Raw genomic sequence first — 22,384 nt, 5'->3', positions numbered from 1 at the left:
AGCCTGAAGACACACACTCAGCAATTCAGGAACAGCTTCTTCCCCTCTGCCATCAGGGAGGAGGTACAGGAGCCTGAAGACACACACTCAGCAATTCAGGAACAGCTTCTTCCCCTCTGCCATCGGGGAGGAGGTACAGGAGCCTGAAGACACACTCTCAGCGATTCAGGAACAGCTTCTTCCCCTCTGCCATCAGGGAGGAGGTACAGGAGCCTGAAGACACACACTCAGCAATTCAGGAACAGCTTCTTCCCCTCTGCCATCAGGGAGGAGGTACAGGAGCCTGAAGACACACACTCAGCAATTCAGGAACAGCTTCTTCCCCTCTGCCATCAGGGAGGAGGTACAGGAGCCTGAAGACACACACTCAGCAATTCAGGAACAGCTTCTTCCCCTCTGCCATCAGGGAGGAGGTACAGGAGCCTGAAGGCACACGCTCAGCGATTCAGGAACAGCTTCTTCCCCTCTGCCATCAGGGAGGAGGTACAGGAGCCTGAAGACACACACTCAGCGATTCAGGAACAGCTTCTTCCCCTCTGCCATCAGGGAGGAGGTACAGGAGCCTGAAGACACACACTCAGCAATTCAGGAACAGCTTCTTCCCCTCTGCCATCAGGGAGGAGGTACAGGAGCCTGAAGACACACGCTCAGCGATTCAGGAACAGCTTCTTCCCCTCTGCCATCAGGGAGGAGGTACAGGAGCCTGAAGATACACACTCAACGATTCAGGAACAGCTTCTTCCCCTCTGCCATCAGGGAGGAGGTACAGGAGCCTGAAGGCACACACTCAGCGATTCAGGAACAGCTTCTTCCCTTCTGCCATCAGGGAGGAGGTACAGGAGCCTGAAGGCACACCCTCAGCGATTCAGGAACAGCTTCTTCCCCTCTGCCATCAGGGAGGAGGTACAGGAGCCTGAAGACACACACTCAGCAATTCAGGAACAGCTTCTTCCCCTCTGCCATCAGGGAGGAGGTACAGGAGCCTGAAGGCACACACTCAGCGATTCAGGAACAGCTTCTTCCCCTCTGCCATCAGGGAGGAGGTACAGGAGCCTGAAGACACACACTCAACGATTCAGGAACAGCTTCTTCCCCTCTGCCATCAGGGAGGAGGTACAGGAGCCTGAAGACACACACTCAACGATTCAGGAACAGCTTCTTCCCCTCTGCCATCAGGGAGGAGGTACAGGAGCCTGAAGACACACACTCAGCAATTCAGGAACAGCTTCTTCCCCTCTGCCATCAAGGAGGAGGTACAGGAGCCTGAAGGCACACACTCAACGATTCAGGAACAGCTTCTTCCCCTCTGCCATCAGGGAGGAGGTACAGGAGCCTGAAGGCACACACTCAACGATTCAGGAACAGCTTCTTCCCCTCTGCCATCAGGGAGGAGGTACAGGAGCCTGAAGACACACACTCAGCAATTCAGGAACAGCTTCTTCCCCTCTGCCATCAGGGAGGAGGTACAGGAGCCTGAAGACACACACTCAGCGATTCAGGAACAGCTTCTTCCCCTCTGCCATCAGGGAGGAGGTACAGGAGCCTGAAGACACACACTCAGCGATTCAGGAACAGCTTCTTCCCCTCTGCCATCAGGGAGGAGGTACAGGAGCCTGAAGACACACACTCAACGATTCAGGAACAGCTTCTTCCCTCTGCCATCAGGGAGGAGGTACAGGAGCCTGAAGACACACACTCAGCAATTCAGGAACAGCTTCTTCCCCTCTGCCATCAAGGAGGAGGTACAGGAGCCTGAAGGCACACACTCAACGATTCAGGAACAGCTTCTTCCCCTCTGCCATCAGGGAGGAGGTACAGGAGCCTGAAGGCACACACTCAACGATTCAGGAACAGCTTCTTCCCCTCTGCCATCAGGGAGGAGGTACAGGAGCCTGAAGACACACACTCAGCAATTCAGGAACAGCTTCTTCCCCTCTGCCATCAGGGAGGAGGTACAGGAGCCTGAAGACACACACTCAGCGATTCAGGAACAGCTTCTTCCCCTCTGCCATCAGGGAGGAGGTACAGGAGCCTGAAGGCACACACTCAACGATTCAGGAACAGCTTCTTCCCCTCTGCCATCAGGGAGGAGGTACAGGAGCCTGAAGGCACACACTCAACGATTCAGGAACAGCTTCTTCCCCTCTGCCATCAGGGAGGAGGTACAGGAGCCTGAAGATACACACTCAACGATTCAGGAACAGCTTCTTCCCCTCTGCCATCAGGGAGGAGGTACAGGAGCCTGAAGACACACACTCAGCGATTCAGGAACAGCTTCTTCCCCTCTGCCATCAGGGAGGAGGTACAGGAGCCTGAAGATACACACTCAACGATTCAGGAACAGCTTCTTCCCCTCTGCCATCAGGGAGGAGGTACAGGAGCCTGAAGGGCCACACTCAACGATTCAGGAACAGCTTCTTCCCCTCTGCCATCAGGGAGGAGGTACAGGGGCCTGAAGACACACACTCAACGATTCAGGAACAGCTTCTTCCCCTCTGCCATCAGGGAGGAGGTACAGGAGCCTGAAGGCACACACTCAGCGATTCAGGAACAGCTTCTTCCCCTCTGCCATCAGGGAGGAGGTACAGGAGCCTGAAGACACACACTGAACGATTCAGGAACAGCTTCCTCCCCTCTGCCATCCGATTTCTGAACGGACATTGAACCCACGAACACCACCTCACTATTACCTTTGCTTTCTTTTTACTCAACTTAGCTTTCATATCCTTTTATTTATAATTTTTTAAATGTAATTGCGCACCGTACTGCCGCAGCAAAACAACAAATTTCATGGCACTCGTCGGCGATAATCAACCTGATTCTGACGATGAAATGCAATGCTTTGCGTTAGCAACCAACACGTCGAAGGACGTGCTGGAGGCAGCCCGCAACTGGAGTACTTGGAGCACTGGGTGCAGTTCTGGGTCACCTCCCTACAGGAAAGACGTATGTAAGGTTGAAAGAGTACAGGGAAAATTTACCGGGATGTTGCCGGCTCTGGGGGACCTGAATTATAAGGAAAGATTGAATTGGTTAGGGCTTTATTCCTGGGAATGTCGAAGATTGCGGGGAGATTTGACAAAGCTATGCAAAATGATGAGGGGTACAGATCGGGTAAATGCAAGCAGGCATTTTCCACTGAGGTGGGGTGGGACTACAACCAGAGGTCATGGGTTAAGGGTGAAAGGTGAAAAGTTTCAGGGGAACGTGAGGGGAAACTTCTTCACTCGGAGGGTGGTGGGAGTGAGGGACGAGCTGCCAGAGCAAGTGGTGCATGTGAGCTCGATTTCAATGTTTAAGAGGAGTTTGGACAGGGACGAGGATGGGAGGGCTGTGGTGCCGGTGCAGGTCGAGGGGAATCGGCAGTTTAAATGGTTCGGTATAGACTAGATGGGCCAAAGGGCCAGTTTCTGTACCGTGGCCGACATTCTGGCGCCAGCGGAGCGCAGCAGGACAACACAAGATTCGGGTTTTACTTGCCAGAGCGCACAGTGTCGTGCGCCGTTTGCGTTTAACAAGCAACGCAACCGTCGCCAACAGAGCCCGTGCACGGCGTCGGGCGGAGCAACAGGGAACATTACCGGCAACAGAAGAGTGACCCATTCCTCCTTCCCATCCACGTGTCCCCCAACCCCAACCCAAGCCCCCTTTCAGACATTCATGCCCCCCCACCCCCCGTCCAGGCCATTTGGCCCACCAGACCCCAACTTCGGACTTCGCCGGCCTCGACTGGCGCCGAACCCACGAGCCGGGGCTTCGAAGAGAAGGGAGGTGCCCACGAATCTCCCCTCCAGGGAGCGCCTACCTCCAGGCTGCCTGCCTCGCTCCTCTGGGAACGGATCCGACGGGTATTCCGCAATCTGGAAGTGTTTTGCCATCACATCCCGGGGTGGGGGGGGGGGGCGCGCTGGAAGGCAGAGAGGGCAGGAGGTCAGTGGTGATGGGGAGCCAGGGGCACGTGAGAGAGGGGCTCTGAATCTCAGAATGGGGGAAGAGGCTAAATGGGGAAATCAGCAGGACAGAAGGGACGATCAGGAACGAGGGGGTGGGGAAAAAGAGGTGGGGGGGGTCATCGAAGAGCTCTGAGGGATGGGAATAAGGAGTGGAGGTCAGAGATCGAGGGGGATCAGGGGAGAAAAGACCGAGACAGGAAGGGCACTGGGGAGAGCAGAGTGAGGGGGGGGGGGGGGAGTCAGACGCAGGGGAACCGAGAGCAGAATGAGAAGGGACTCAGAGACAAGGGTTCGAAGGGGGCGTTTCAGGGGGAGGAGGAACGGAGACGGCAAATAGGGAGGTTAAGGTAAAGGAAGAATGATTTGTTCCTTTGGAGACAATGATCATATTATGAGTGAATTTGAGAGGGAGAAGCACAAGTCAGATGTATCAGTATCGCAACGGAATAGAGGGAATTTCAGAGGCATGAGAGAGGAGTTTTCCCAGGTGGACTGGAGGATACCGATGGGGGTGACAGCAGAACAGAAATGGCTGAAGTTTCTGGGAATAGTTCACAAGGTGCAGGATAGATATGTCCCACAGAAGTCGTTCTCAAAATGGCAGGGGTAGGCAACCGTGGCTGACAGAGGAAGTTGGGGGACTGCATAAGAGCCAAGGAACGGGCATATAAGGTAGCAAAAGTGAGTGGGAAGTTGGATGATTGGGAAGATTTTAAAACCCAACAAAAGGCAACTAAAAAAGCTACAAGAAGGGAAAAGATGAAATATGAGAGTGGACTAGCCAATAATGTAAAGCAGGATTTGAATTTTTTTTTCATTTATATGAAGAGTAAAAGGGAGGTGTGAGTTGATATTGGACCACTGGAAAATGATGCTGGTGAGGTAGTAATGGGGGACAAAGTAATGGCAGATGAACTTAATGGGTACTTTGCATCAGTCTTCACTGTGGAAGACACTAGCAGTGTGCCAGAGGTCCGTGAGTGTCAGGGAGCAGGAGTGAGTGTTGTTGCTATTACAGAGGAAAAAGTGCCAGGCAAACTCAAAGGTCTTGAGGTGGATAAGTCACCTGGGACAGATGGACAACATCCCCGAGTCTGGAGAGAGGTTGCTGAACTGACGCATTGGTCGTGATCTTCCAAGAATCACTTGACTCTGGCACGGTCCTGGAGGACTGGAAGATTGCAAACGTCCCTCCGCTCTTTAAGAAGGGAGGAGAGAGAGGACATTACAGGCCAGTGAGCCTAACCTCAGTGGTTGGGAAGGTGTTGGAGTCTATTATTAAGGGTGAGGTTTGGGGGAACCTGGAGACTAATGATAAAATAAGTCAAAGTCAGCATGGTTTTTGTAAAGGGGAATCTTCCCTGACAAATCTGTTGGAGTCCTTCGAGGAAGTAACAAGCAAAGGAGAGGCGGTGGATGCGTTCAATCGGATTTTCAGAAAGCTTTTGATAAGGTGCCACACACGAGGCTGCTTAACAAGATAAAATCCTATGGTGTTACAGGACAGATACTGGCATGTCCAGCAGATTGGCTGACAGGCAGGAGGCAGTGAGTGGGAATAAGAAATACCTTTTCTGATTGGCTGCCGGTGACTAGTGGTGTTCCTCAGGGGTCAGTATTGGGAACACTGCTTTTCACAATGTCTGTCAGTGATTTGGATAATGGAATTGGTGGCTTTGTGGCAAAGTTTGTGGACGATATGAAGATAGTTGGAGGGGTAGGTCGTGCTGAGGAAGCAACGCGATTGCAGCAGGACTTGGACAAATTGAAGAATGGGGAAAAAGCGACAGATGGAATACGTTGTTGGGAAATGTACGATAATGCATTTTGGTAAAAGGAACAATAGTGCGGACTGTTATCTAAACGGGGAGAAGGTTCAAACATCAGAGGTGCAGAGGGACTTGGGGGTCCTCGCGCAAGACTCCCAGAAGGTTGGGTCTGTGGTAAAGAAGGCAGATGCAATGTTGGCATTTATTTCAAGGGGAATAGAATATAAAAGCAGGGAGATAATGCTGAGTCTTTATAAGACACTAGTCAGGCCGCACTGGGAGTATCGTCAACAGTTTTGAGCACCGTATGTCGGAAGGGATGTGTTGTCATTGGAGAGAGTCCAGAGGGGGTTCTTGAGGATGATTCCAGGGGATGAAGGGGTTAACATGTGAGGAGTGTTTGGCAGCTTTGGGCCTGAACTCACTGGAATTTAGAAGAATGTGGGGGTGGGGTGGGGGGGAATCTCATTGAAACCTACCGAATGCTGAAAGGACTAGATGGGGTGGGTGTGGAGAGGATGTTTCCTCTGGTGGGGGTATCCAGAACTAGAGAGCACAGCCTCAAAATTGAGGGGTGACCCTTTAGAACAGAGGTAAGAAGATGTTTATCTAGCCAGAGAGCAGTGAGTCTGTGGGATGCTCTGCCACAGACTGTGGTGGAGGCCAAGTCCGTGGGTATATTTAAGGCGGAAATTGATCTTTTACTGAACAGTCAGGGCATCAAAGGATATGGGGTTGAGTGGGATCCAGGATCAGCCATGATGGAATGGCGGTACAGACTCGATGGGCTGAATGGCCTAATTATGTTCCTATCTCTCATAGTTTTATAAGGTGGGAGAAAAGGAGGTGGCGTGGGAGAGGGGAGATGAGGTGAGGATATTCGATGGGGTGGGCACAGAACGAGAGATTGAATCAGTGGGGTCGGAAGAGGAGGGAGTAAGAGGGTGGGGGTAAATAGAAGTGGGGGGAGGAGATGAGAAATTGGGGTTCAACCCCCCAATCTCGTGTCAGAAAACTCATTCCCCCGATCGCTGTCCGAGCCGCTCCCCCTCCCGGGACACACGGACTCATCGAGCCGTTCGGCTGCCCCCGGGACCCAAGCACTCACACAGGTGCCCCGCTCCTCCCCGGGACACGAACACTGACCGAGACGCCCCGCTCCCCCCGGGACACGGACACTGACCGAGACGCCTCGTTCCCCCCGGGACATGGTCACTGACCGAGACGCCCCGCTCCCCCCGGGACACGGACACTGACCGAGACGCCTCGTTCCCCCCAGGACACGGACAGCGACCGAGACGCCCCCCTCCCCCCGGGACACGGACACTGACCGAGACGCCCCCCTCCCCCCGGGACACGGACACTGACCGAGATGCCTCGCTTCCCCCGGGACACGGACAGCGACCGAGACGCCCCGCTCCCCCCGGGACACGGACACTGACCGAGATGCCCACTCCCCCCGGGGACACGAACGCTGACCGAGACACCCCGCTCCTCCCCGGGACACGAACACTGACCGAGACACCCCGCTCCTCCCCGGGACACGAACGCTGACCGAGACGCCCCCACTCCCCCGGGACACGAACACTGACCGAGACGCCCCGCTCCTCCCCGGGACACGAACACTGACCGAGACACCCCGCTCCCCCCGGGACACGAACACTGACCGAAACGCCTCGCTCCTCCCCGGGACACGAACGCTGACCGAGACGCCCCGCTCCTCCCCGGGACACGAACACTGACCGAGACGCCCCACTCCCCCGGGACACGAACACTGACCGAGACGCCCCGCTCCCCCGGGACACGAACACTGACCGAGACGCCCCCGCTCCCCCCGGGACACGAACAGTGACCGAGACGCTCCCCCCGGGACACGAACACTGACCGAGACTCCCACTTCCCCCGGGACACGAACACTGACCGAGACGCCCCGCTCCTCCCCGGGACACGAACGCTGACCGAGACGCCCCGCTCCTCCCCGGGACACGAACACTGACCGAGACACCCCGCTCCCCCCGGGACACGAACACTGACCGAAACGCCTCGCTCCTCCCCGGGACACGGACAGCGACCGAGACGCCTCGCTCCTCCCCGGGACACGGACAGCGACCGAGACGCCTCGCTCCTCCCCGGGACACGGACAGCGACCGAGACACCCCGCTCCTCCCCGGGACACGGACACTGACGGAGACGCTCCGCTCCTCCCCGGGACACGAACACTGACCGAGACGCCCACTCCCCCCGGGACACGAACACTGACCGAGACGCCCCGCTCCTCCCCGGGACACGGACAGCGTCCGAGACGCCCCGCTCCTCCCCGGGACACGGACACTGACCGAGACGCCCCGCTCCTCCCCGGGACACGGACGCTGACCGAGACACCCCGCTCCCCCCGGACACGGGCCGAGCCGCCCCGCTCCCCCGGAGTTCACGCACCTCCCACCGATCACGAATCGGCCTGGCGCCCTCTGACTGCCGCGCTTCCGGGATTGACGTCACGTGCTCCCGGCCAATGGCGAAACGGCACAGGAAGTGACGCAATGACTCTAAACGGCGGGAGGGACAGGGCGACGGGGAGGGCGGTGGAGTGTGGTGGGAGGGGAAAGGGGGAGTGTGAGGGGAGGGTAGAGTGAGGGATAGGTGAGGGAAGGAAGGGGCGAGGGAAGTGTAAAGAGGAGGGGAGAGGTAGGGGTGGGAGGAAAGAAGCGGGAGTGGGATAGGAAGGGGGTGTGAGAGGAGAGGGAAGGTGTGAGGGGGAGAGAGGTGGGAAGTGAGGGGAGAGGTAGGGGAAGGAGGGAGGGGTTGGGAGGAGAGGGAAGGTGATGGAAAGAGGGTGTGAGAGGGGAGGGGGAGTGAGTCAGGAGGGGTAAGAGTGGAGAGGAGGGAGCAGATGAGTGTGAGGTGAGTGGACAAGAGGGGAGGATGATGGGGAGGGGATCAGAGGGTGACGGGAGAAAGGTGGTGAGGGGAAGCAGTGAGGAGGAAGGGAGGGGATGAAGGGATTGTGTCTCAAACAGCTTCTGACAACCAAGTCCGTCTCCCGGCCTTCCCGTGTGGTTTAGCTACTAAGCCCGGCAGCTCTGTTCCTACTGACTAGCTTGTGATAGTGTGTGGGGCGGGGTGTTGTTTCAGAAGGTGTGAGGGGTCTGTGAAGGAGGGGGAAGGGTGTGGAGAGGGATCAGGGTGGGTTGGGTTACGAGGGTGAAGGGAGTGAGTGACTGTGGGAGTTGTGGGGCAGTGTGAGGGGTTGCTGCGGGGGGAGGGGTGCTCTCTGTGTGTATGGTTGTGGGAGGAGTGGAGCTGTGTGAGATGAGGTGAGTGGGACTGAGGGGGCACTGAGTGAAGGTAGTACAGCGGGAAGGAGCCCGAGGGAATAAGATTCAGAAGGAACAGAGAGTGGGGGAGAAAGAAATGGATGGGGGGGGGGGGAGGGAAAGGGAAGGGACTTCATCAGTCCTGATGAAGGGTCTCAGCCTGAAACGTTGACTCTTTATTCCCCTCCGCAGATGCTGCCTGACCTGCTGAATTCCTCCAGCATTTTGTGTGAGGGGAAGGGAGGAGTAGGGTGTAGAATGGAGTGAATGAGGAACGGGGAAGGTTCAGGCAGGGAGGCAGAGGGGGTGGGATAACTTTACTGGTTAAAACAAATCATATCCTTAGAAAGAGGTGACATAGGAACGGAATCCTGTGAGCAGAGTTAAGAAACTGCGACGGGAGTTATTTACAGGCCTCTGAACAGCAGCGAGGAAGCGGGGTACAAATTACTTTGGGAGGTAGAAAATGCGTATCAAAAGGGCAAAGCTGTGATAATCATGGGGGACTTCTATATGCAGTTAGATGTGGAAAATCAGGCTGGTCCTGGATCCCGAGAGAGGGAATTTGTAGAATGCCTACAAGGTGGCTTTCTAATGGTTGAGTATAGTAGCGGAAAGGCATTTCTGGATTAGGTCTTATGTAATGAACCAGTTTTGATTAGTGAGCTTAAGGTGAAGGAACCCTTAGGAGGCAGCGATCATAATGTGATAGAATTCACCCTGTGGTTTGAGAGGGGGAAACTAAAACTGCAGTGGAGTAAAGGGATTTACAGTCATGACAGAGGAGCTTGCTAAGTTGATTGGAAGGGAACACTAGCAGGGATGACGGCAGAACAACGGGGATTGTGGCTGGAGGTAATTCGGAAGACGCAGAATTGGTTCATTGCAAAGAGGAGGAAGAAGCCTTCTAAAGCCAGGATGAGGCTTCAAAAATTGGACTTGGGGGGTCCTCGTGCAGGATACCCTAAAGGTTAACCACCAGGTTGGATCAGCAGTAAGGAAAGCGAATGCTATGTTGGCATTCATTTCAAGAGGAATAGTGTATAAGAGTAAGGAGGTGTTGATGAGGCTCTATGGGGCACTGGTCAGACCCCATTTGGAATACTGTGTGCAGTTTTGGACCCCCTATCTTAGAAAGGATGCGCTGGTGTTGGAAAGAGTTCAGAGAAGATTTACGAGGATGATCCCTGGAATGCAGTGACTAACATATGAGGAGCGTTTGTCAGCTCTTGGACTGTATTCATTAAGAGTATAGAAGAATGAGAGGGGATCTCATAGAAACATTTCGAATGTCGAAAGGGTTGGACAGAGCAGATGTGGAAAGGCTGTTTCCCTTGGTGGGTGAGTCCAGGACAAGAGGCCACAGTCTTAGGATGAGAGGGTACCCATTTAAAACAGAGATAAGGAGAATATATTTTAGCCAGGGGGTCGTGGATTTATGGAATTCGTTGCCACATACAGCTGTGGAGGCCCGATCATTGAGGGTGTTTAAGGAGAAGATTGATAGGTATCTAATTAGTCAGGGTATCAAGGGATATGCGGACATTGGAACTAGATGGGAGAATAGTTTAGCTCATGGTGGAGTGGCGGCGCAGACTCGATGGGCCGAATGGCCTACTTCTGCTCCCTTGTCTTGTGATGAGGCGACGAGACTGCCCAAAGAGAGGCCATACAATGTGGCCAAAATCAGTGGGGAGCTCGAAGTTGGGGAAGCCTTTAAAAGCCAATAGAAGGCAATTAAAAATGCAGAGAAGAGATTAAATGTGAAGGTAAGATAGCCAATAATAAAAAGGAGGACGCCAATGCTTTTTCAGATATTTAAAGAGTAAAAGAGGAGTAGGTTCCTTAATATTGTTATAGTTGGGGGTGGTAATGGGGATAAGCTCCCATTACTTATTAAAAGCTCCCAATAGCGACTCAAATAGCCTCTGACAACCAAGTCCAGCTCCTGGCCTTCACGTGTGGCTTAGCCACTAAGCCCGGCGGGACCGTTGCTACTGACGGGAGAAGGGGCGAAGGGGGCCTTAAAACCAGTCGCTTCAGACAGATAGGGGCTCGTCAGCCGTGGTTGGCAGACGACAGGAGAATGGGGGTCGGGGGGGATAATAAATCAGCCCCGATGGAAAGGTAGAGCATACTCGATGGGCCGAATGGCCTATTTAAGCTCATAGAATGATGGAGCTGGTTGGTAGAGAACGAGAGATGGGGGCATGAGGGCAGCACAAAGGGTCAGAGTGTGAGATAAGACCGTCCGATATAGGAGCAGAATGAGGCCATTTGGCCAATCGAGTCTGCTCCGCCATTTCACCATGGCTGATCCAATTCCCCTCTCAGCCCCAATATCCTGCCTTCTCCCCGTATCCCTTCATACCCTGACCAATCAAGATTCTATCAACCTATGTCTGAGCGTCATAGGAAGTCATTCCTACCTGTGGCCATCAAACTTTACAACTCCTCCCTCGGAGTGTCGGACACCCTGAGCCAATAGGCTGGTCTTGGACTTATTTCCACTTGGTGTAATTTACTTATTATTATTTAATTATTTATGGTTTTATATTGCTATATTTCTACGCTATTCTTGGTTGGTGCGACTGTAACGAAACCCAGTTACCCTTGGGATCAATAAAGTATGTCTGCCTTGAATATACATAAAAGACTCGGCCTCCACAGCTGCCTATGGCAAAAAATTTCAGACTCACCCCTCTCTGGCTAAAGAAATTCCTTCTCATCTCCATTCTAAAAGGACGCCCCTCTATTCTGAGGCTGTGTCCTCTGGTCCTAGACTCCCCCCACTATAGGAAACATCCTCTCCACATCCACTCTATCTGTGTCCTCTGGTCCTAGACTCCCCCACTATAGGAAACATCCTCTCCACATCCACTCTATCTGTGTCCTCTGGTCCTAGACTCCCCCACTATAGGAAACATCCTCTCCACATCCACTCTATCTGTGTCCTCTGGTCCTAGACTCCCCCACTATAGGAAACATCCTCTCCACATCCACTCTATCTGTGTCCTCTGGTCCTGGACTCTCCCACTATAGGAAACATCCTCTCCACATCCACTCTATCTGTGTCCTCTGGTCCTAGACTCTCCCACTATAGGAAACATCCTCTCCATATCCACTCTATCTGTGTCCTCTGGTCCTGGACTCCCCCACTATAGGAAACATCCTCTCCACATCCACTCTATCTGTGTCCTCTGGTCCTGGACTCTCCCACTATAGGAAACATCCTCTCCACATCCACTCTATCTGTGTCCTCTGGTCCCAGACTCCCCCACTATAGGAAACATCCTCTCCACATCCACTCTATCTGTGTCCTCTGATCCTAGACTCCCCCCTATAGGAAACATCCTCTCCACATCCACTCTATCTGTGTCCTCTGGTCCCAGACTCCCCCACTATAGGAAACATCCTCTCCACATCCACTCTATCTGTGTCCTCTGATCCTAGACTCCCCCCTATAGGAAACATCCTCTCCACATCCACTCTATCTGTGTCCTCTGATCCTAGACTCTCCCACTATAGCAAACATCCTCTCCACATCCACTCTATCTGTGTCCTCTGATCCTAGACTCCCCCCTATAGGAAACATCCTCTCCACATCCACTCTATCTGTGTCCTCTGGTCCCAGACTCCCCCACTATAGGAAACATCCTCTCCACATCCACTCTATCTGTGTCCTCTGATCCTAGACTCCCCCACTATAGGAAACATCCTCTCCACATCCACTCTATCTGTGTCCTCTGGTCCTAGACTCCCCCCTATAGGAAACATCCTCTCCACATCCACTCTATCTGTGTCCTCTGGTCCTAGACTCTCCCACTATAGCAAACATCCTCTCCACATCCACTCTATCGAGGCCTTTCACCATTCGATAGGTCTTAATCAGGTCACCAGAGCCACCAAACACTCTTCATATGACAAGCCATTCAATCCTGGAATTAGTTCTGTGGGCCTCCTTTGAGCTCTCTTCAGTGTCAGCACATCCTTTCTAAGATGGTGGGGGGGGGGGGGGGACACACAGGGTGAAGGGAATAGCAGGTATTATGAGGAGTGATGTGTGTGGGGGGGTGGGGACAGTGAGAGTGAGGTGAAAAGATTGAGGTGGGCGTGGAGCGGAGAGGAAGATAGACAACTGAACGGAGGGGGTGGGCGTGCTGTGTGAGGGCCCCGTGGGTCTCGCCCTCCTGCAATGCAGTGACCCCCTCAGTTAGTCTGGAGTGACGTAGCATCGGTCTATTCTTGCCGCAGGTACCGAGATAATGTGGAAAAGCTTGCCTTGCACACTGCACAAATCAGCTCATTACGCAGTGCGTTGAGGGACAAATCCAAGATTCTTTGCAACCCTAAGATTTGAATCTTCTCCCCGTTTAGAAAATAGTCTACATCTTTATTCCTTCCAACAAAGTGCCTGACAGCTCACTTCCCGACATCAGCCATGATGGAATGGTGGAACAGATGGGCCGAATGGCCTCATTCTCCTCCTATGTCTTATATTCGAATGACAGTGGACAACAAAGATTTTGCTTCCTGAATACCTTCTGGGTGTATCTGATGGTTTTTGGGCTGCTGATCATGAAAATCACCATGGAATTTCCCTACTACACACCATTGTTTCGAAACCGCCTGTGTTTTTTTAAAAAAAAATTTCAATTCATAATCCAAGAATAACTGATGCCAAAATCAAGGAGGGTATTTTTTTATTGGTCCACAAATCAAACAGGTCATCGATGACAGGCAATTCGAAGATCTTCGAGTGGGACCGGAGAAAATGGCATGGGAGGCATTCAAGGATGTTGTTGAAAATTTTCTTGGCAGCGACAGAGCGCCGGACAACGTGCTTCTAGCAGACAAAACCACAAAGTGCAACATGTCGCTAAAGACTCATTTCCTGCATTCCCATTTGGACTTCTTCCCCGCAAATCTCGGCGCCGTCACGGTGAAAGGTTTCACCCGGACATTGCGGTCACCAGGGCAACTGGAATTCATCAACGCTGGCTGATTAGCGTTTGGAACTTAAGCGAGAAGTCTTAGACACTGGGTACAAATGAAAATCACCAACAAACCATTTTTTTAGCTTAGTTGAACTAAGTGTCAGCACGGTTGTGCGGTGCTTTCTATTCAATGAAAGTTAACTTCTTGTTTCTCCATATTTCTAGGTGATACAAGTAGTCTGAAGTTATATTTGTGTTTATCTTCAAGCGGTCTATGATAAACAAAGCAAAATTCCGAGGAAGCAACACTTTGGAAGAAAATAGTTCTGTGTAACAGTGACGGAGAAATGGCAGTGTAGGGAAACGTCAAGGTAGGTTTGCGAGGTCAAGAGTCTATCTTACTGTACATGGCAGCCATTGATAACAGCGTAGAATCTGACCTCAATCCTGGAGGGACATTCATCCACGGATGGGAGGGGTATGGTCTTGGTGTGGGTTGATGGGACTAGGCAGAATAACAGTTTGGCAGGAACTAGATGGGCCGAGGGGCTTGAGTCCGCGCCGTACGACCCTGGGTGTCTGGACGAGCTCAAGGCAGAGGAGGTCAGGGACCCGGTGCCAGTAACGGGGATTAGTGCAGATGATCCAGAGAGGCACACAGCACAGAAACAGGCCCTTCGGCCTGTCTTGCTACTCCCGTTTGGCCTGGACCCCTCTAAACCTCAGCACTTTAACATTGTCCCTATCAAAGCGGCCACTGACTGTATACATACTTAGATAATAACTCCGCAGTTTCTTGCGGTTATGGGCAGAGTTGTTACCCTCGTGCCCTGCACGGCCGAGCGGTGACCAAAATGCCCGCAAGCACACAGCCTTTGTTGACACGCAGCTGGAATTTTCTTTTATATAATGTTAATAGAATTTTTAAATTGGGTTTGATACAACTTTGAAATCTGTGTTAATATGATTGTGAAATTCCCTGCAATTCATTGTGTGTTCATGAATACAATCCATAAATTTTCTGAATAGCAGCGTCTAATTTGAAACATCTTAGAGCTTCAGTGTATTCACACCGCCAGTGTTTCAAGGTGCAACCATGTCACAAATTGCCGCAATAAACCCAGAATGGAACTCGGTAGCTCATTGTAACTGAACCACTGGCCCGTTGAACACTGACGCTGTCTAGTCAAAAGATCGTAAAGTGTGAAGGAACGTGAAGTGTGAATGGAGTGCCGCGCCATTTTCAGGACATGTGAAAATTTCCTGACTGGTCGGTCCAAGGTAGAGGGGACATTGGCTGTTGCCATCACGACGAGTTGGATGGGATGTTTTCTTTAGTGCATTGATAAAAATAGGCGGGGGTGCCGAGTTTCTTTAGCTTCCCGAGGAAGTAGAGATGTCGATCCACTTCCTTTCGCCTTTTCACACCGCCTCACTCCTCTCCGGGTGAAAGGACTTGGTCTGAAACGTGGGCCGTCCATTTTCTGCCCCTCCACCGATTCAGTCCACGTTTCCTGTCCCCTTGGTTGTAGACCCCGGGGCATAAACGCTAGGAGCTGTCTGCCGATAGTCACAAGAGATTCTGCAGATTGCTGGAAATCCTGAGCAAGCTGGAGGAGCTCGGCAGGTCAGGCAGCGTCTGTGGATGGGAATACCCAGTCAATGTTTTGGGCTGAGACCTTCGGGTCGCTGCACAGGTTGATAGGGTAGTTAAGAAGGCCTATGGGATGCTAGGCTTCATAAACGGGGATTGAGTTCGAGAGTAGAGAGGTCATGTTGTAACTCTACAAATCTCTGGTGAGACCGCACTTAGAGTATTGTGTTCAGTTCTGGTCCCCTCATTATAGGAAGGATGTGGAAGCTATGGAGAGGGTGCAGAGGAGATTTACCAGAACGTTGTCTGGTTTGGAGAACATATGAAGCAAGGTTAGCAGAGCTGGGACTTTTCTCTTTGGAGCGTAGAAGAACGAGAGGGGACTTGATAGAGGTCTACAAGATTATGAGAGGCATAGATAGGGTGGATAGTCAGTACCTGTTTCCCAGGGCACCAATAGCAAACACCAGAGGGCATCTGTACAAAATTAAGGGAGGGAAGTTTAGGGGAGACATCAGGGGTAAGTTTTTTTACACAGAGGGTTGTGAGTGCCTGGAATAACTTGCCAGGGATGGTGGTGGAGGCTAAAACATTAGGGGTATTTAAGAGCCTCTTGGACAGGCACATGGATGAAAGAAAAATGGAGGGTTATGGGGTAGTGTGGGTTTAGTACTTTTTTTAAGGATTATATGGGTCGGCACAACACGGAGGGCTGAAGGGCCTGTACTGTGCTGTGGTGTTCTATGGTTCCACCAGGGCTAGAAGGGAAAGGGAACGGAGCCAGCATGCGAAGGTGAGACCAAGTTTTGGGGGGGGGGGGGGGGGGGTGGTGAGAGGTCGGGAAGTGATAGCTTCCCGTCTTGGCCCGAAACGTCCAGTCCTTCCCACAGATGCTGTCTGGCCTGCTGAGTTCCTCCAGAATTTTGTGTGTGTTGCTGTCTGCCAATAGTGCTCAGTCTGAGAGATGGGGGGGAACACTTAAAAGAGCAGGTGGAGTGAGCTCGGAGATCTCACTGAAGGGTAGCTTCAAACTGCGAGGGAGAGGGATCATTCATTTGGGGAGGACTAGAATATAAGGATGTAATAGTGAGGCTTTATAAGGCATCTGTCAGACCACACGGAGTATTGTGAGCGGTTTTGGGCCCCTTATTTGAGGAAAAAGAGTGCTGGCATTGGAGAGGGCCCAGTGGGGCTTTAAGAGAATGATTCTGGCAATTAAGGGGTTAATATACGGTGGAGCACGAGTTTAGAAGAACGAGGCGGAGGATCTCGTTAGGGTTGCCACAGAAGTCTGTGCAGGCCACGTATATTTAAAGCGGAGGTTCTTGATTAGTCAGGGTATCAATGGTTACGGGGAGAAAGCAGGAGACTGGGGTTTGAGAGAGATAGTAAATCAGTCACGGTGGAGCAGACTTGATGGGCTGAATGGCCTCATTCTGTTCTTCTGCCTTCTGGCGTAATTACTCTTGAGCATCTGGGTCTGGGGTTGTGAGACTTCATAAGGCAGTGGCTCACAGTATCACTACTCTGTCGAGAATCTGGGTCCAGGATTACAAGGCTTTATACGGCTCTCGCATGGATTACTGTGAGCAGTTTGGGCCCTTTTTCTCAGAAAGGACGCGCTGACGTTGGAGAGGGTTCAAAGGGGGTTCTCGAAATTGACTCTGGGATTGAAAGGGTTGTCATGTGAGAAGCGTTTGATGGCTCTGGGCCTGTACTCACTGGAATTCAGAAGGATGAGGGGTGATCTGATTGAAATCCATCAAATGTTGAAAGGGCTCGATAGGGTGGATGTGGAGAGGATGTTCCCTATGGTTGGGGGGGGGGGGAGCCTAGGACCACAACCTCAGAATAGAGGGGCGTCCTTATAGACACAGAGTAGGAGGTCCAATTAGAACGGGGAATTTTTTTAGCCTGTAAGTGGCGAATCTGTGGAGGCCAAGATTTGAGGCGGAGGTTGATAAGTTTATTGACTGGTCAGGTCCTGAAGGGATACGGGGAGAAGACAGGAGATTGGGGGTTGAGAGGGAAAAATGGACAGGCCACGATGAAATGGCGGAGCAGACTCGATGGGCCAAATGGCCTCATTCTACTCCTATAACCTATGGTAGGATGCAAGCGGTCGGATTGGAGGAACCTGCACCTCACTCCACCGGCAGCAGGGGGAGCTCCTGCTCCTCGGGCGGCGGAGACAGCAAGCCCATTCATTCCCACTTCCTCAGGACCACCCCCTCGGTCTCGCCGAGTTTCAGCGTGGAATTGGCCCAGCAAACCGTCCCACCCCCCAACGATTAACCCTAGCCTCCTCACAGGAAAATTCACAATCACCCATTATCCTACCAACTAGGATCTCTTTGGACTGTGGGAGGAAACGAGAACTCCCGGAGGAAACCCACATGTTCCACGGGAATTTATGCAGAAGTTGCATACAGACGATGCCCGTTTTAAACTCTGGCTGTAACAGCATCGCGCCAACTGCGACGTACTGTAGCTCATCAGGGCAACAGTGACCCCGACCCCACACAATCCCTAAACCTACTCCAACCCCTACGCCCCTGTCACTGTAACCCCCTCCGGCCCCTACACCCCTTCCACTCTCTGTAACCCCATCCGGCCCCTACACCGCTCCCCGTCTCTGTAACCCCCTTCGGTCCCTACACCCCTCCCCGTCTCTGTAAAACCCTCCCATCTCTATAACTCCCTCCGGCCCCAACACCCTTCCTTGCCTCTGTGATAATTGCCCTCTCCAACTCTGCATTCTCCAACCCAAAATGATCTCCAGAGATGATTCTGACGGGCTGTTGAACTTCGGGAGGTATCACAGTGCAGCACTCCCTCCCGACCGGCCCCTCGCACAACACTCCCTCCCGACCGGCCCCTCGCACAACACTCCCTCCCTCCCGACCCCTCCCCTCCCACAGCACTCCCTCCCGAACGGCCCCTCGCACAACACCCTCCCGACCCCTCCCCTCCCACAGCACTCCCTCCCAAACGGCCCCTCCCACAACACTCCCTCCCGACCGGCCCCTCGCACAACACCCTCCCGACCGGCCCCTCGCACAACACCCTCCCGACCCCTCCCCTCTCCTCCCACAACACTCCCTCCCGACCCCTCCTCTCCCCTCGCACAACACTCCCGACCCCTCCCCTCTCCTCCCATAGCACTCCCTCCCGACCGGCCCCTCGCACAACACCCTCCCGACCGGCCCCTCGCACAACACCCTCCCGACCCCTCCCCTCTCCTCCCACAGCACTCCCTCCCGACCGGCCCCCTCGCACAACACCCTCCTGACCCCTCCCCTCTCCTCCCACAACACTCCCTCCCAACCCCTCCTCTCCCCTCGCACAACACCCTCCCGACCCCTCCCCTCTCCTCCCACAACACTCCCTCCCGACCCCTCCTCTCCCCTCCCACAACACTCCCGACCCCTCCCCTCCCACAGCACTCCCTCTCGACCCCTCCTCTCCCCTCCCACAGCACTCCCTCCCGACCGGCCCCTCGCACAACACCCTCCCGACCCCTCCCCTCCCACAACACTCCCTCCCGACCCCTCCCCTCTCCTCCCACAACACTCCCTCCCGACCCCTCCTCTCCCCTCCCACAGCACTCCCTCCCGACCCCTCCTCTCCCCTCCCACAGCACTCCCTCCCGACCGGCCCCTCGCACAACACCCTCCTGACCTCTCCCCTCTCCTCCCACAACACTCCCTCCCGACCCCTCCTCTCCCCTCCCACAACACTCCCTCCCGACCCCTCCTCTCCCCTCCCACAACACTCCCTCCCAAACGGCCCCTCGCACAACACCCTCCCGACCCCTCCCCTCTCCTCCCACAACACTCCCTCCTGACCCCTCCCCTCTCCTCCCACAACACTCCCTCCCGACCCCTCCTCTCCCCTCCCACAGCACTCCCTCCCGACCGGCCCCTCGCACAACATCCTCCCGACCCCTCCCCTCCCACAACACTCCCTCCTGACCGGCCCCTCACACAACACCCTCCCGACCCCTTCCCTCTCCTCCCACAACACTCCCTCCCGACCCCTCCCCTCCCACAACACTCCCTCCCGACCCCTCCTCTCCCCTCCCACAACACTCCCGACCCCTCCCCTCCCACAGCACTCCCTCCTGACCCCTCCCCTCCCACAACACTCCCTCCCAAACGGCCCCTCGCACAACACCCTCCCGACCCCTCCCCTCTCCTCCCACAACACTCCCTCCCGACCCCTCCTCTCCCCTCCCACAGCACTCCCTCCCAACCGGCCCCTCGCACAACACCCTCCCGACCCCTCCCCTCCCACAACACCCTCCCGACCCCTCCCCTCTCCTCCCACAGCACTCCCTCCCAAACGGCCCCTTGCACAACACCCTCCCGATCCCTCCCCTCCCACAACACTCCCTCCCGACCGGCCCCTCGCACAACTCTCCCTCCCGACCGGCCCCTCGCACAACATCCTCCCGACCCCTCCCCTCCCACAACACTCCCTCCTGACCGGCCCCTCACACAACACCCTCCCGACCCCTTCCCTCTCCTCCCACAACACTCCCTCCCGACCCCTCCCCTCCCACAACACTCCCTCCCGACCCCTCCTCTCCCCTCCCACAACACTCCCGACCCCTCCCCTCCCACAGCACTCCCTCCTGACCCCTCCCCTCCCACAACACTCCCTCCCAAACGGCCCCTCGCACAACACCCTCCCGACCCCTCCCCTCTCCTCCCACAACACTCCCTCCCGACCCCTCCTCTCCCCTCCCACAGCACTCCCTCCCAACCGGCCCCTCGCACAACACCCTCCCGACCCCTCCCCTCCCACAACACCCTCCCGACCCCTCCCCTCTCCTCCCACAGCACTCCCTCCCAAACGGCCCCTTGCACAACACCCTCCCGATCCCTCCCCTCCCACAACACTCCCTCCCGACCGGCCCCTCGCACAACTCTCCCTCCCGACCGGCCCCTCGCACAACACCCTCCCGACCCCTCCCCTCTCCTCCCACAACACTCCCTCCCGACCCCTCCCCTCTCCTCCCACAACACTCCCTCCCGACCCCTCCTCTCCCATCCCACAACACTCCCGACCCCTCCCCTCCCACAACACTCCCTCCCGACCCCTCCTCTCCCCTCCCGACCCCTCCTCTCCCCTCCCACAACACTCCCGACCCCTCCCCTCCCACAGCACTCCCTCCTGACCCTTCCCTTCCCACAACACTCCCTCCCAAACGGCCCCTCGCACAACACCCTCCCGACCCCTCCCCTCCCACAACACTCCCTCCCGACCCCTCCCCTCTCCTCCCACAACACTCCCTCCCGACCCCTCCCCTCTCCCCTCCCACAACACTCCCGACCCCTCCCCTCCCACAGCACTCCCTCCTGACCCCTCCCCTCCCACAACACTCCCTCCCGACCGGCCCCTCGCACAACACCCTCCCGACCCCTCCCCTCTCCTCCCACAACACTCCCTCCCGACCCCTCCCCTCTCCTCCCACAACACTCCCTCCCGACCCCTCCTCTCCCCTCCCACAACACTCCCGAACCCTCCCCTCCCACAGCACTCCCTACTGACCCCTCCCCTCCCACAACACTCCCTCCCGACCGGCCCCTCGCACAACACCCTCCCGACCCCTCCCCTCTCCTCCCACAACACTCCTGACCCCTCCCCTCCCACAGCACTCCCTCCTGACCCCTCCCCTCCCACAACACTCCCTCCCGACCCCTCCCCTCTCCTCCCACAACACTCCCTCCCGACCCCTCCCCTCTCCTCTCCTCCCACAACACTCCCTCCCGACCCCTCCTACAACACTCCTGACCCCTCCCCTCCCACAACACTCCCTCCCGACCCCTCCTACAACACTCCTGACCCCTCCCCTCCCACAACACTCCCTCCCGACCCCTCCTACAACACTCCTGACCCCTCCCCTCCCACAACACTCCCTCCTGACCCCCCTCCCACAACACTCCCTTCTGACCCCTCCCCTCCTACACAACACTCCCTCATGATCCCTCCCCTCCCACACAAAACTCCCTCCTGACCCCTCCCCTCCCACACAAATCTCCCTCCTGACCCCTCCCCTCCCACAGCGCTCCCTCCTCTCTATACCCTCACCAGCCCTCCCACAAAGCAGTGCTGGGCTCCTCCCTCCCACCCGGGTGCCAGGGACTTTCGGGGATTCAGGCGGGAGTCTCCCCCACTCCTTTCCTCATTCCCTCACCCTCCATTCTGCACCTGCCACACAGTATGAGTTTATGTCCCCCCAACCTCCACCTAAACTCCCGGCCCTTGCCTCACCCCCTTCTGTGTAAGCCCCTCCCTGCTTACTCACTCCTTTCTTCCTTGTTTCCCCCCCTCCTCCTGTTACCCCCCTCCTTTAGTTGCCCCCTCTCTCCTCCTTTGTTGACCTCATCTGTGGACGCCCCTCCCTTCCCTCATGCTGAGAGAGAGAGTATCTGATCGGAGAGAAGGCTCAGGGGAGATGTGTGCGGGCGAGGGGGAGGGAGGGAGGGAGGAGGAGTAGGAGGAGGAGGGGGAGGGCAAGGGCAGCTGATTTCGGTAGCAAGGTGTTTCGTTGCCTTGGCGTGAGCTGTAATGGCAGGCGATGAGCCCGCCTGCAGTTAAATCAGGAAAGGTCGGGGAAATTTCTCTTTATTTTAAGGTGCTTTGTGCGTTTCTGAAGTCTCTGCAGGGCTTACCTTGTGTGTAGGTGTGTGTCTCTGTATTTGTGTAGGGGTGTGTGTCTCTCTCTCTGTTTTCTGTGACTAGCTTGTGTGTGTGTCTCTCTCTCTGTGTTTGTGGAGCTGTGGGTCTATTTGTGTGTGTCCAAAAATCA

At 55.0% G+C, this 22,384-nt stretch overlaps 1 long non-coding RNA gene across 3 annotated transcripts; it reads left to right on the top strand.

The window, feature by feature from the left end:
- The first annotated feature begins 9,381 nt into the window (after positions 1-9,381).
- LOC140717462 (uncharacterized) lies at positions 9,382-22,041 on the top strand. Of its 3 annotated transcripts, none has more exons than XR_012096554.1 (4): positions 9,382-10,805; positions 13,763-14,080; positions 14,199-14,344; positions 21,930-22,041. It is a non-coding gene; the product is annotated as an uncharacterized lncRNA (long non-coding RNA). The 3 variants fall into 3 exon arrangements; XR_012096553.1 differs by lacking the exon at positions 9,382-10,805 and adding an exon at positions 13,164-13,290 and having other exon boundaries at positions 13,414-14,080; XR_012096552.1 differs by lacking the exon at positions 9,382-10,805 and having other exon boundaries at positions 13,170-14,080.
- The last annotated feature ends 343 nt before the right edge of the window (positions 22,042-22,384 follow it).

This window comes from Hemitrygon akajei, chromosome 28, assembly GCF_048418815.1.
Source record: "Hemitrygon akajei chromosome 28, sHemAka1.3, whole genome shotgun sequence".
Taxonomy (NCBI): domain Eukaryota; kingdom Metazoa; phylum Chordata; class Chondrichthyes; order Myliobatiformes; family Dasyatidae; genus Hemitrygon; species Hemitrygon akajei.
Note: the sequence above shows the minus strand (reverse complement) of the source record. Positions and strands in the feature narration are given on the sequence as shown.